Raw genomic sequence first — 8,452 nt, 5'->3', positions numbered from 1 at the left:
ATCTTAAATGCTTTAAGCTGTAGAAGGCACCCAGGAACTCCAAGTAGGTCATCTTTGTCTCTTGGGACAAGGACTTGGACTCGGCCCTCCGATTCCTCTACCCCAACAAGGAGATTACTCTTCATGCCAGTAACTGAAACCAAAGTGCTTTGGTCCATCCCACAAGGGACACTGACGAGGAACCCTTAAAGATGAGCCCTTCCCCTCCAGCATCAGCTCAGACCTGGAACGTAGACCTTTACTTTGTTCTAAATCAGTGTTCAGAGGTGGACGCAGGTTCAAGGCAACAGAGGGTTTCAGATACAGATACACCTACTGCTTCAGGCCTTCCATGATTCCAGCCACAGAGAACATGTCCCTGACTGCCCCTAGTGGCTCATCATCCTTCCTCTCCCTGCTACCTTCCTCTTTATTATCTCACCTCCTTTTTTCCTTCATCCTGGGCCAACCCTTTGCCCTCAGGTACTCAGAACTCCTCCCACTGTTTTGCAGAGTACATTCTTCCTTTGGGGGGTGGGGGAAAGCATAAGAATACCAATGATAAGAAGAATGGGCCTGGGGTATAGCTCAGTTGGTAGAGTGCTTGCCTAATCTGCATGAAGCTAGTACTCTATCTTACAGAGCACTACACAGTAAATAGGTGTGGTGCATAGCAGTTGGAAGGTTCAAGAGAAGTTCAAAGTCGTACTTAGCTATATAGCAAGTTTGAGACCAGCCTGGGTTACACAAGACTCTCAAAAACAACAAAAACCACAAAATTGTCAACAGTCTTTAAAATATCCCCTTTAAATTAGGAATTCCACTCTTCGAAGCTGTACAACAAAGTAACTCTAAAGATCTTATTGTCCAAAACTCATGCAAACTGTCCATTGGTTAGCTCATATATAAAGATCATTTCAAAACATTTGATACCATGAGAGAAAAATGCTTATCTTAAAAGGTGCTATGGTTTGGGTGGTAGTGGCACATGCCTTTAATCCTAGAACTTGGGAGGCAGAGGCAGACGGATTTCTGAGTTCGAGACCAGCCTGGTATATAGAGTGAGTTCCAGGACAGCCAAGGCTACACAAAGAAACCCCATCTCAAAAAACACAAAACAAACAGCCAAAAAAAGTGATTATGGTACAGGAGACATAGCTCAGCAGTTAAGAACACTTGTTGCTCTTGCAGAGAACCTGAGTTGGTTCAAGGTACTCTCATGGCAGCTCACAGTCATCCATAACTATAGTTCCAGGAGATCTAACACCCTCTTCCAACTTATGCAGGCATACATAAGAGCAGACAAAATATTCCTACACATAAATAAAATATAAATCTAGAAATGATACGAGGGGTTGGGGAGATGGCTCAGTGGTTAAATGTGCACGCTGCTCTCCCGGAGGAGCCAAGGGTGACTCCTAGCACGTACAGAAGTTAGTTCACAACTACTTGTGACTCTAGCTCCAGAGGATGGAAAAGCTCTGACCTCTTGAGGACACCTGCACCCATGTATACCCAGGCACACATACACACATGCACACACACACACACACACACACAATGTTAAGAGTTACGAAAAAGCAGTTATTAGAAAGCAGCAGGCTGTAATAAGGAAACTATTGCTTATGCTACAAGGTTTGAACAGTTAGAAGATACAGGAAATGTAATTGCAGCTGGTTTGCTTGAGTCCCTCATACTGTTAACAACATAAAGATGTAATGCCAAGTCAAGCCCTTTCCCACTGGGTAGCTTGATGTGGACCAAGCAGGTGCTTGGGGTGTTGGCTCAGTGCTAAGAGTGCTTGGTATAAGGCCAGGAATAAAGTCGGCGTTTGACGCTGGGTAACACAAACAACACAGAATTTAAACCTAGTAAGAAGTGTCTCTGTTGTGAAGACTCATTTTAAATGTTTACAGATACAAAATGATCCACTTTGGGGCTGGAGAAGGGCTCAATGGTTCCGAGCTACTCTTACAGGGGACCAGAATCAGTTCCCAGCACACACATGGTGACTTACAGCTGTAACTAATTTGAGTTCCAGGGCATCTGATGCCTCTTCTGGCCTCCACAGGTACCAGGCACACATGTGGTGCACAGACATATATGCAGGCAAAACACCCATAAGTATAAAATTAAACTTTAAAACAACAAAAATATTCATTTTGACTTTGTGCGTTAATGCAGGAGCTTGCTCATGCTAGGCAAAGACACTACCTTCAGAATACAATCCCAGTCCTAGTATTTATTTTTATTTATTTATTTTGGTTTTTTGAGACAGGGTTTCTCTGTATAGTCCTGGCTGTCCTGGAACTCACTTTGTAGACCAGGCTGGCCTCGAACTCAGAAATCCGCCTGCCTCTGCCTCCGGAATGCTGGGATTGAAGGCGTGTGCGACCACGCCCCGCCCTAGTATTTATTTTTCAGATGTCTCTCAAGCTCCCCTTTCCTGGTGACTCATGTGGAAGGCAGGTGTTATAGTTCAGACCTAGAGTGTCCTCCAAAAGCCTGCCTGTGTATTAAAGGCTTGCTCCCCAGCTTGGCACTATTTGAATAAAGCTGCCATAAACATCCATGTGTAAGCTAGGTGGGTGGACATATGCTTTCAACAATTTTGTATAAATACCAAAGAACACGCTCGCTGAATCATATGGTAGGAACATGGCAAATTTTTCCTCTGTGTGTGTGTGTGTGTGTGTGTGTGTGTGTGTGTGTGTGTGTGTAAGGCAGAGATTGATACTGCGTTTCTTCCTCTACCCTCTGGTTTCTTTGTTTAAAGCTGGCACCCTGGTGAGGCTGCTCCAGTGCTGGGATTACATACCTGTGTGGTTGAGCTTGGCTTTATGTAGGTACAAGAGCCATTTCCACAGTCTATCATCTTTCTCCTCCCCTTCCTCCTCCCCCTCTTCTTCCTCCTCCGTTTTTGAGAGATAGGATCTTATTTTATTTAGCCTTGAACTCATAATCAGTCGAGTAGGCCCCAAATTCCACATCCTTCTTCTATTTCCCAGGTACTGGGTACAGATGCACAGCACCACAAACAGCTCTAATTTTCTTTTGTCTTTTGAGACAGTGTCTCATTGCACACTTTACAAAGCTGGTTTTGAACTCACAGAGATTCTCCTGCCTTTACCTCTGATTGAAGCTGAATGCTGGGGATGGAGGCCTGGGCCTCTGAATCTTGGTGTTTTTATTTTAGCTTATTTTGAAAATGGGTTAAGTTTTAAGAGTATATGTTGCAGGATATTTGTTCACATTGTGAACCCCAAGATTGTTATTTACTGGAAAAAAAAACCGTTTCTAGTTGTGGTGTGGCTCAGCCCTTAGCGCACTCTTTTTAAAAAAATTGTTTTATGTATATGAATACATTGTCCCTATCTTCAGACACACCAGTAGAGGGCATCAGATCCCAGTACAGACAGTTGTGAGCCACCATGTGGGTGCTGGGAATCAAACTCAGGACCTGTGAAAGAACAGCCAGTGCTCTTAGCCGCTGAGCATCTCTCCAGCCCCCTAGCATATACTTTTAATCTTTCTGGCTGGAAATGCAGACATGCCTTTAGTACAGACCTTTAATCCCCAACAGTGGAGGTAAAGTTAATTTGTAGAAGGAAGCACTCCTGTTTGAAAATTATGTCTAATTGAGTGGCAGACAGTGATGAGTCATAGAAGGATTTAACAGAATAGGATATGCCCAGTTCTCAGAGAAGAGAGGGAAAAGAAGCTACTTAAGAGAGAACAGCACAGCCGGGCGTGGTGGCGCACGCCTTTGATCCCAGCACTCCAGAGGCAGAGGCAGGCAGATTTCTGAGTTTGAGGCCAGCCTAGTCTACAAAGTGAGTTCCAGGACAGCCAAGGCTACACAGAGAAACCCTGTCTTGAAAAACCAAAAGAGAGAGAGAAAGAGAGAGAAAGAAAGAGAACAGCACAGAGAGGAAAGGGAGGAGGCAGTTTCATTGGGAGAGTTTTACAGAGACAGGCTGAAGAGAGAGCAAGTCAAAACAGAAAGCCAGTGAACGAGAAAAAGCTAGATTAGAACAGATTGCTAGGGGCTGGAGAGATGGTTCGGCGGCAGTTAAGAGCACTGACTGCTCTTCCAGAGGTCCTGAGTTCAAATCCCAGCAACCACATGGTGGCTCATGACCATCTGTAATGGAACCAGATGCCCTCTTCTGGTGTGTCTGAAAACAGCTACAGTGTACTCACATAAAATAATACTCACATAAAATAATAAAATAAAAATATAGAGCAGACTGGTAGAGTTAGCATGGGGCCAAGCACATCAAAAGTCAGAGGCTGAGGGTGAAGCCAGATTGAATCAGTCAGCTTGGAGAGGACTTCGAGGCAGAACAGCTGAGTTGAACCAACCTGTCAGAGTTCAGAAAGAACAAGGAAGGGTGATCTTAGCAGCAAGTCTCAGAGGCTGAAAACATTTTGAGCAATATAAGATTGTATGGCGGCTAGAAGCTTCTAGGACTATGCCTAAGTTAGCAGACTGAGGCAGTAAGCCTCAGAGATGACAATTACAACAGGCAAATAAAAGTTCTGTAACAAGTATAGCTTAGTGTATAACGTAGTGTATAGTTTAGTGGTGTATAACACTTGTCTAAATAGAATAATCTAGGTTTAGTGGTCCATATGCTGCTGTTAGGAAATTAAAGTAGGAGGACTGCTGCTATGAATTCAAGACCTGTCTGAGCAGTGGAGATCCTATCTCAGCAAACACAAAATTGGAAAAAAAAAAGTATTGCAAATAATTAGGTCAGGTGCGCTGGCTTCAGTATAAGGCAGGGGAATTCACAGCCCTGACACAGCCTGGAGAGGTGGCTCAGCTATTAGGGGCACTTGCTGCTCTTTCAGAGGACCCAGCACCTACAAGGTGGCTCACAACCATCAGTAACTCCAGTTCCAGGGGAATCTTTGACACCCCCCCCCTTCTGACCTTTGTGGGTATCAGGCACACATATGGAACACACCTCTACCTGAAGGCAAAATACTCATACACATAAATTTAAAAAAATTCTATCTATCTATCTATCTATCTATCTATCTATCTATCTATCTATCTATCTAGGGCCAGATGTGGTGGTGCACAACTTTACCAGCCCTCGAGACATGGATCTCTGGGAGTTTCAGGCCAGCCTGGTCTACATAGTGAGCTTCAGGTAAATCAGGACTGCAATGGTGAGACTCTGTCTCCTAAATAAATAAATCTATCTAAAAATTTTTTTAAGGAAAGAAAAAGTTTCAGGCCAGCCTGAGTGAAGTAGTGAAGTGGTAAGTTCTGGCCTGGCAGTGGTGGTTCACACTTTTAGTTCCCAGCACTTGGGAGGTAAGGAAAGTTAATTTCTCAGCTTGAGGTCAGCTTAGTCTACAGAGTGAGTTCTATGACAGCCAGGGATACACAGAACCCATCTCCAATCCCTGCTCCCACAGAACAAAAGTTCTGTATATATTTGCTGAGTAGTCAGTCCTCCATCACTGTGTCTCACGCAAGTACTTCCTTTGACTGTGTTGGCTCATCCTCTCCCTCTCTGATACTGTCTTTCCCAGAGCATACATTTTTGTAATTTCCATTAAGTCCATCCTATCAGTGGCTTCTTTCATGCATCAAGCCTTTGTTATTCTCTCCCATACCTGTCTGTCTGTCTAGGATGTAGTCTGGGTCAGCATCAAAATTGTGGAGTGCCTTCTGCCTCAACTTCCTGAGTGCTGGGACTGACCACTGTGCTGATGTGTTGTCTCTATAAGTAGTCACTACCCCACACCCTCTAGACGTTAAGGAAATCCTGTGTGCACACGCACGCTCATATTAGATGACCACTGTTAGAGTTGGTTCTCGTCTTCTACTGTGTACATCCCAGATATTAAACTCAGGTTGTCAATCATGGCAAACATGGCCTTTATTTACTGAGCCATCTCACTGGCCCCTCATTTAGCTCCCACACCCTTGTGGAGTTACATGTTTGGTTTTACACTTTATATCTTATTCTATGATACATTAATTTTTGTGAGATGTATAATATGAGTCTAATTTTTTTATGTGGCTGCATAGTTTTTCTGTACCAAGATACTGTATTGTCTTTGTCCCTTTGTCAACGATCAGTTTCTCCCCTGGAAACAGGGGCAGCATACCTGTGTCTCAGCTACTGGAAGCAGGCAGCATACCTGTGTCTCAGCTACTTGGGAGGACAAAGGCTGACTCAGGAGTTCAAGATTGGTCTGGGCAACATAGTGAAACCCACCTTAAAAAAAAATCTGCTTACAGTGTTTCTTGTTCTGTTTGTGAGCTCTATTCCTGCACTGATATACTTGTCTATTACATGAGGTATGTGCCTGTCTTCTGACAACAAGAGGCTGTCTCAGTGTAAGAAGATTTTGGTTTGCATTTATTTATATTCATGTGTGTAGCTTGAATGTGGAAATCAGAGGACAACTTTCAGTTGGTTGTTGGTTGTCTCTTTCTAGGATGTGGGTCCAGGGATAGAACTCAGGTCGTCATGCTTGGTGGCAAGTACCATTACCCACTAAGCCATCTTGGCACCCCCACCACCACCTTGTTTTGAGTCTGAAGACCAAAGAATTTCGGTTCTCAAAGTGTAGCCCCTTACTTCAGTGTTGGTTTGGCTATTCTGTGTCTTTTTCCTCTCTCCATGTAAACATTAGGAATCAGTCTATCTAGAACTACAAATAACTGACTGCAACTTTGGGATGTCTATGAGCCTATAAGTTGGGTTGGAAGGACTCACCTATCTCGGCAACATCGAGTCACCCCATCCATAAACATGGACAGTGGTATTAGTCATTTGATTTTGTTCATCAGCATTTTATAAGCATTTCACTAAATCTGTCTTATGTTCCATTTTTCTTCTGTCTCACTTTGAGTGTACTGGGAAGCAACTGAGTTTTTTATATTTGTCCTATATGACCATGGAAGGGACTGCTTAGCATGGTTCTCACCCCTGGCGAAGAGTCAAAAGGGCAGGGCCTCCAAGACTGTTTATGGTTACTGTGGGTACAGGGCTTGTCTGTATAATAATGTACATATTTTACTTACTGTTCCCCCTTCAGGAGATATTTCCCCTGCCATGATAATTAGAAACAGCACAAGTCTGGGAGTTAAGGGTGTATCTATGTTCCTCAGCAAAAATGGTAAACACTGTGACTTTCAGGACGGCCCTTAAAGCTGTGGGAAAGAACTCTGAACTTGAACATGAGTTCAAGAATATATAATTTCTCAACTATGCAAAATATAAGGATGCTCTATGAATTGTATACAGAGCTTCACGGACCTAAAAGAACAGAGGCAGCTGTACCAATAAACCAGCTTGTCAGAAAGATACAAAGGCGGGCAGATTCTTGAGTTCAAGGTCAGCTTGGGACAGAGCCAATTTAAGTCTAGGCATGGTGGGAATGATATCAGGATGGAACCCCAGCCGGGCATGCTGGCACACGCCTTTAATCCCAGCACTTGGGAGGCAGAGGCAGGCAGATTTCTGAGTTCAAGGCCAGCCTGGTCTACAAAGTGAGTTCCAGGACAGCCAGGGCTACACAGAAAAACCCTGTCTCAGAAAACAAACAAACAAAAAGGATGGAACCCCACCCAGCTAGTTTATTGTCTGTGCTTACAAAGGCAGGCAAGTCTCAGAATTCATTTTTTTTTTTTTCTCTTTTTGGTTTTTTTGAGACAGGGTAACTCTGTGTAGTCCTGGCTGTTCTAGAACTCACCTGAATTCATTTTCAATGTTAAAAAAAAGTGCACTTGCTGTCTTTTCCTAAGAATCAAGGTGCGGGCTGGTGAGATGGCTCAGTGGGTAAGAGCACCCGACTGCTCTTCCGAAGGTCAGGAGTTCAAATCCCAGCAACCACATGGTGGCTCACAACCATCTGTAACGAGATCTGGCGCCCTCTTCTGGAGTGTCTGAAGACAGCTACAGTGTACTTACATATAATAAATAAATAAATCTAAAAAAAAAAGAAATTTGTTTAAAATTAAAAAAAAAAAGAATCAAGGTGCTTTGGTCATAAAATGCTGATTCATGGGATAATCAAAAGGAAACCTGGAGTAACTGACTTGATGTGGAAATAAAAGACTGGGCTTTGATCTCTAAGAGAGAACTGTTTGGAGAGTGAACAAAGATCTTTTAGAATTTTTCTAGCAGAATTTCTGACTTTGGTCGGAAAATCCAAGAATTTTTTCTAGCATGAGAGAGCTGTCTTGAGCAGAGAGCTGTCTTGAGTAGACTACAAAGCCAAGGGCTATCTACAGAGCTATCTCAAGCAGAATACAGAGCTGTCAGCTTGCACCCCACCTCATTGGTGTTTCTTCGCTGGTCTCAAACCCCCTCTTCAATCAAGGCTGATCCTTGGCATATATCAGCCTTATATCCTGCAGCGTTCTCTGCAATGTCTTATTAGAAACAGGTTGTCTTGTTTGGGAAGTGGTGGCACACGCCTTTAACCTCAGCACTTGGGA

General features: G+C 43.6%; 1 non-coding gene across 1 annotated transcript; it reads left to right on the top strand.

The window, feature by feature from the left end:
* The first annotated feature begins 8,103 nt into the window (after positions 1-8,103).
* On the top strand, positions 8,104-8,166 carry LOC115032627 (U7 small nuclear RNA). The gene has a single exon (XR_003838264.1). It is a non-coding gene; the product is annotated as a U7 small nuclear RNA (small nuclear RNA).
* Positions 8,167-8,452: the final 286 nt, after the last annotated feature.

The sequence above is a fragment of the Mus caroli genome, unplaced genomic scaffold (genome assembly GCF_978045245.1).
Source record: "Mus caroli unplaced genomic scaffold, Mus_caroli_1 scaffold_13, whole genome shotgun sequence".
In the NCBI taxonomy this organism is placed as follows: Eukaryota; Metazoa; Chordata; class Mammalia; order Rodentia; family Muridae; genus Mus; species Mus caroli.
Note: the sequence above shows the minus strand (reverse complement) of the source record. Positions and strands in the feature narration are given on the sequence as shown.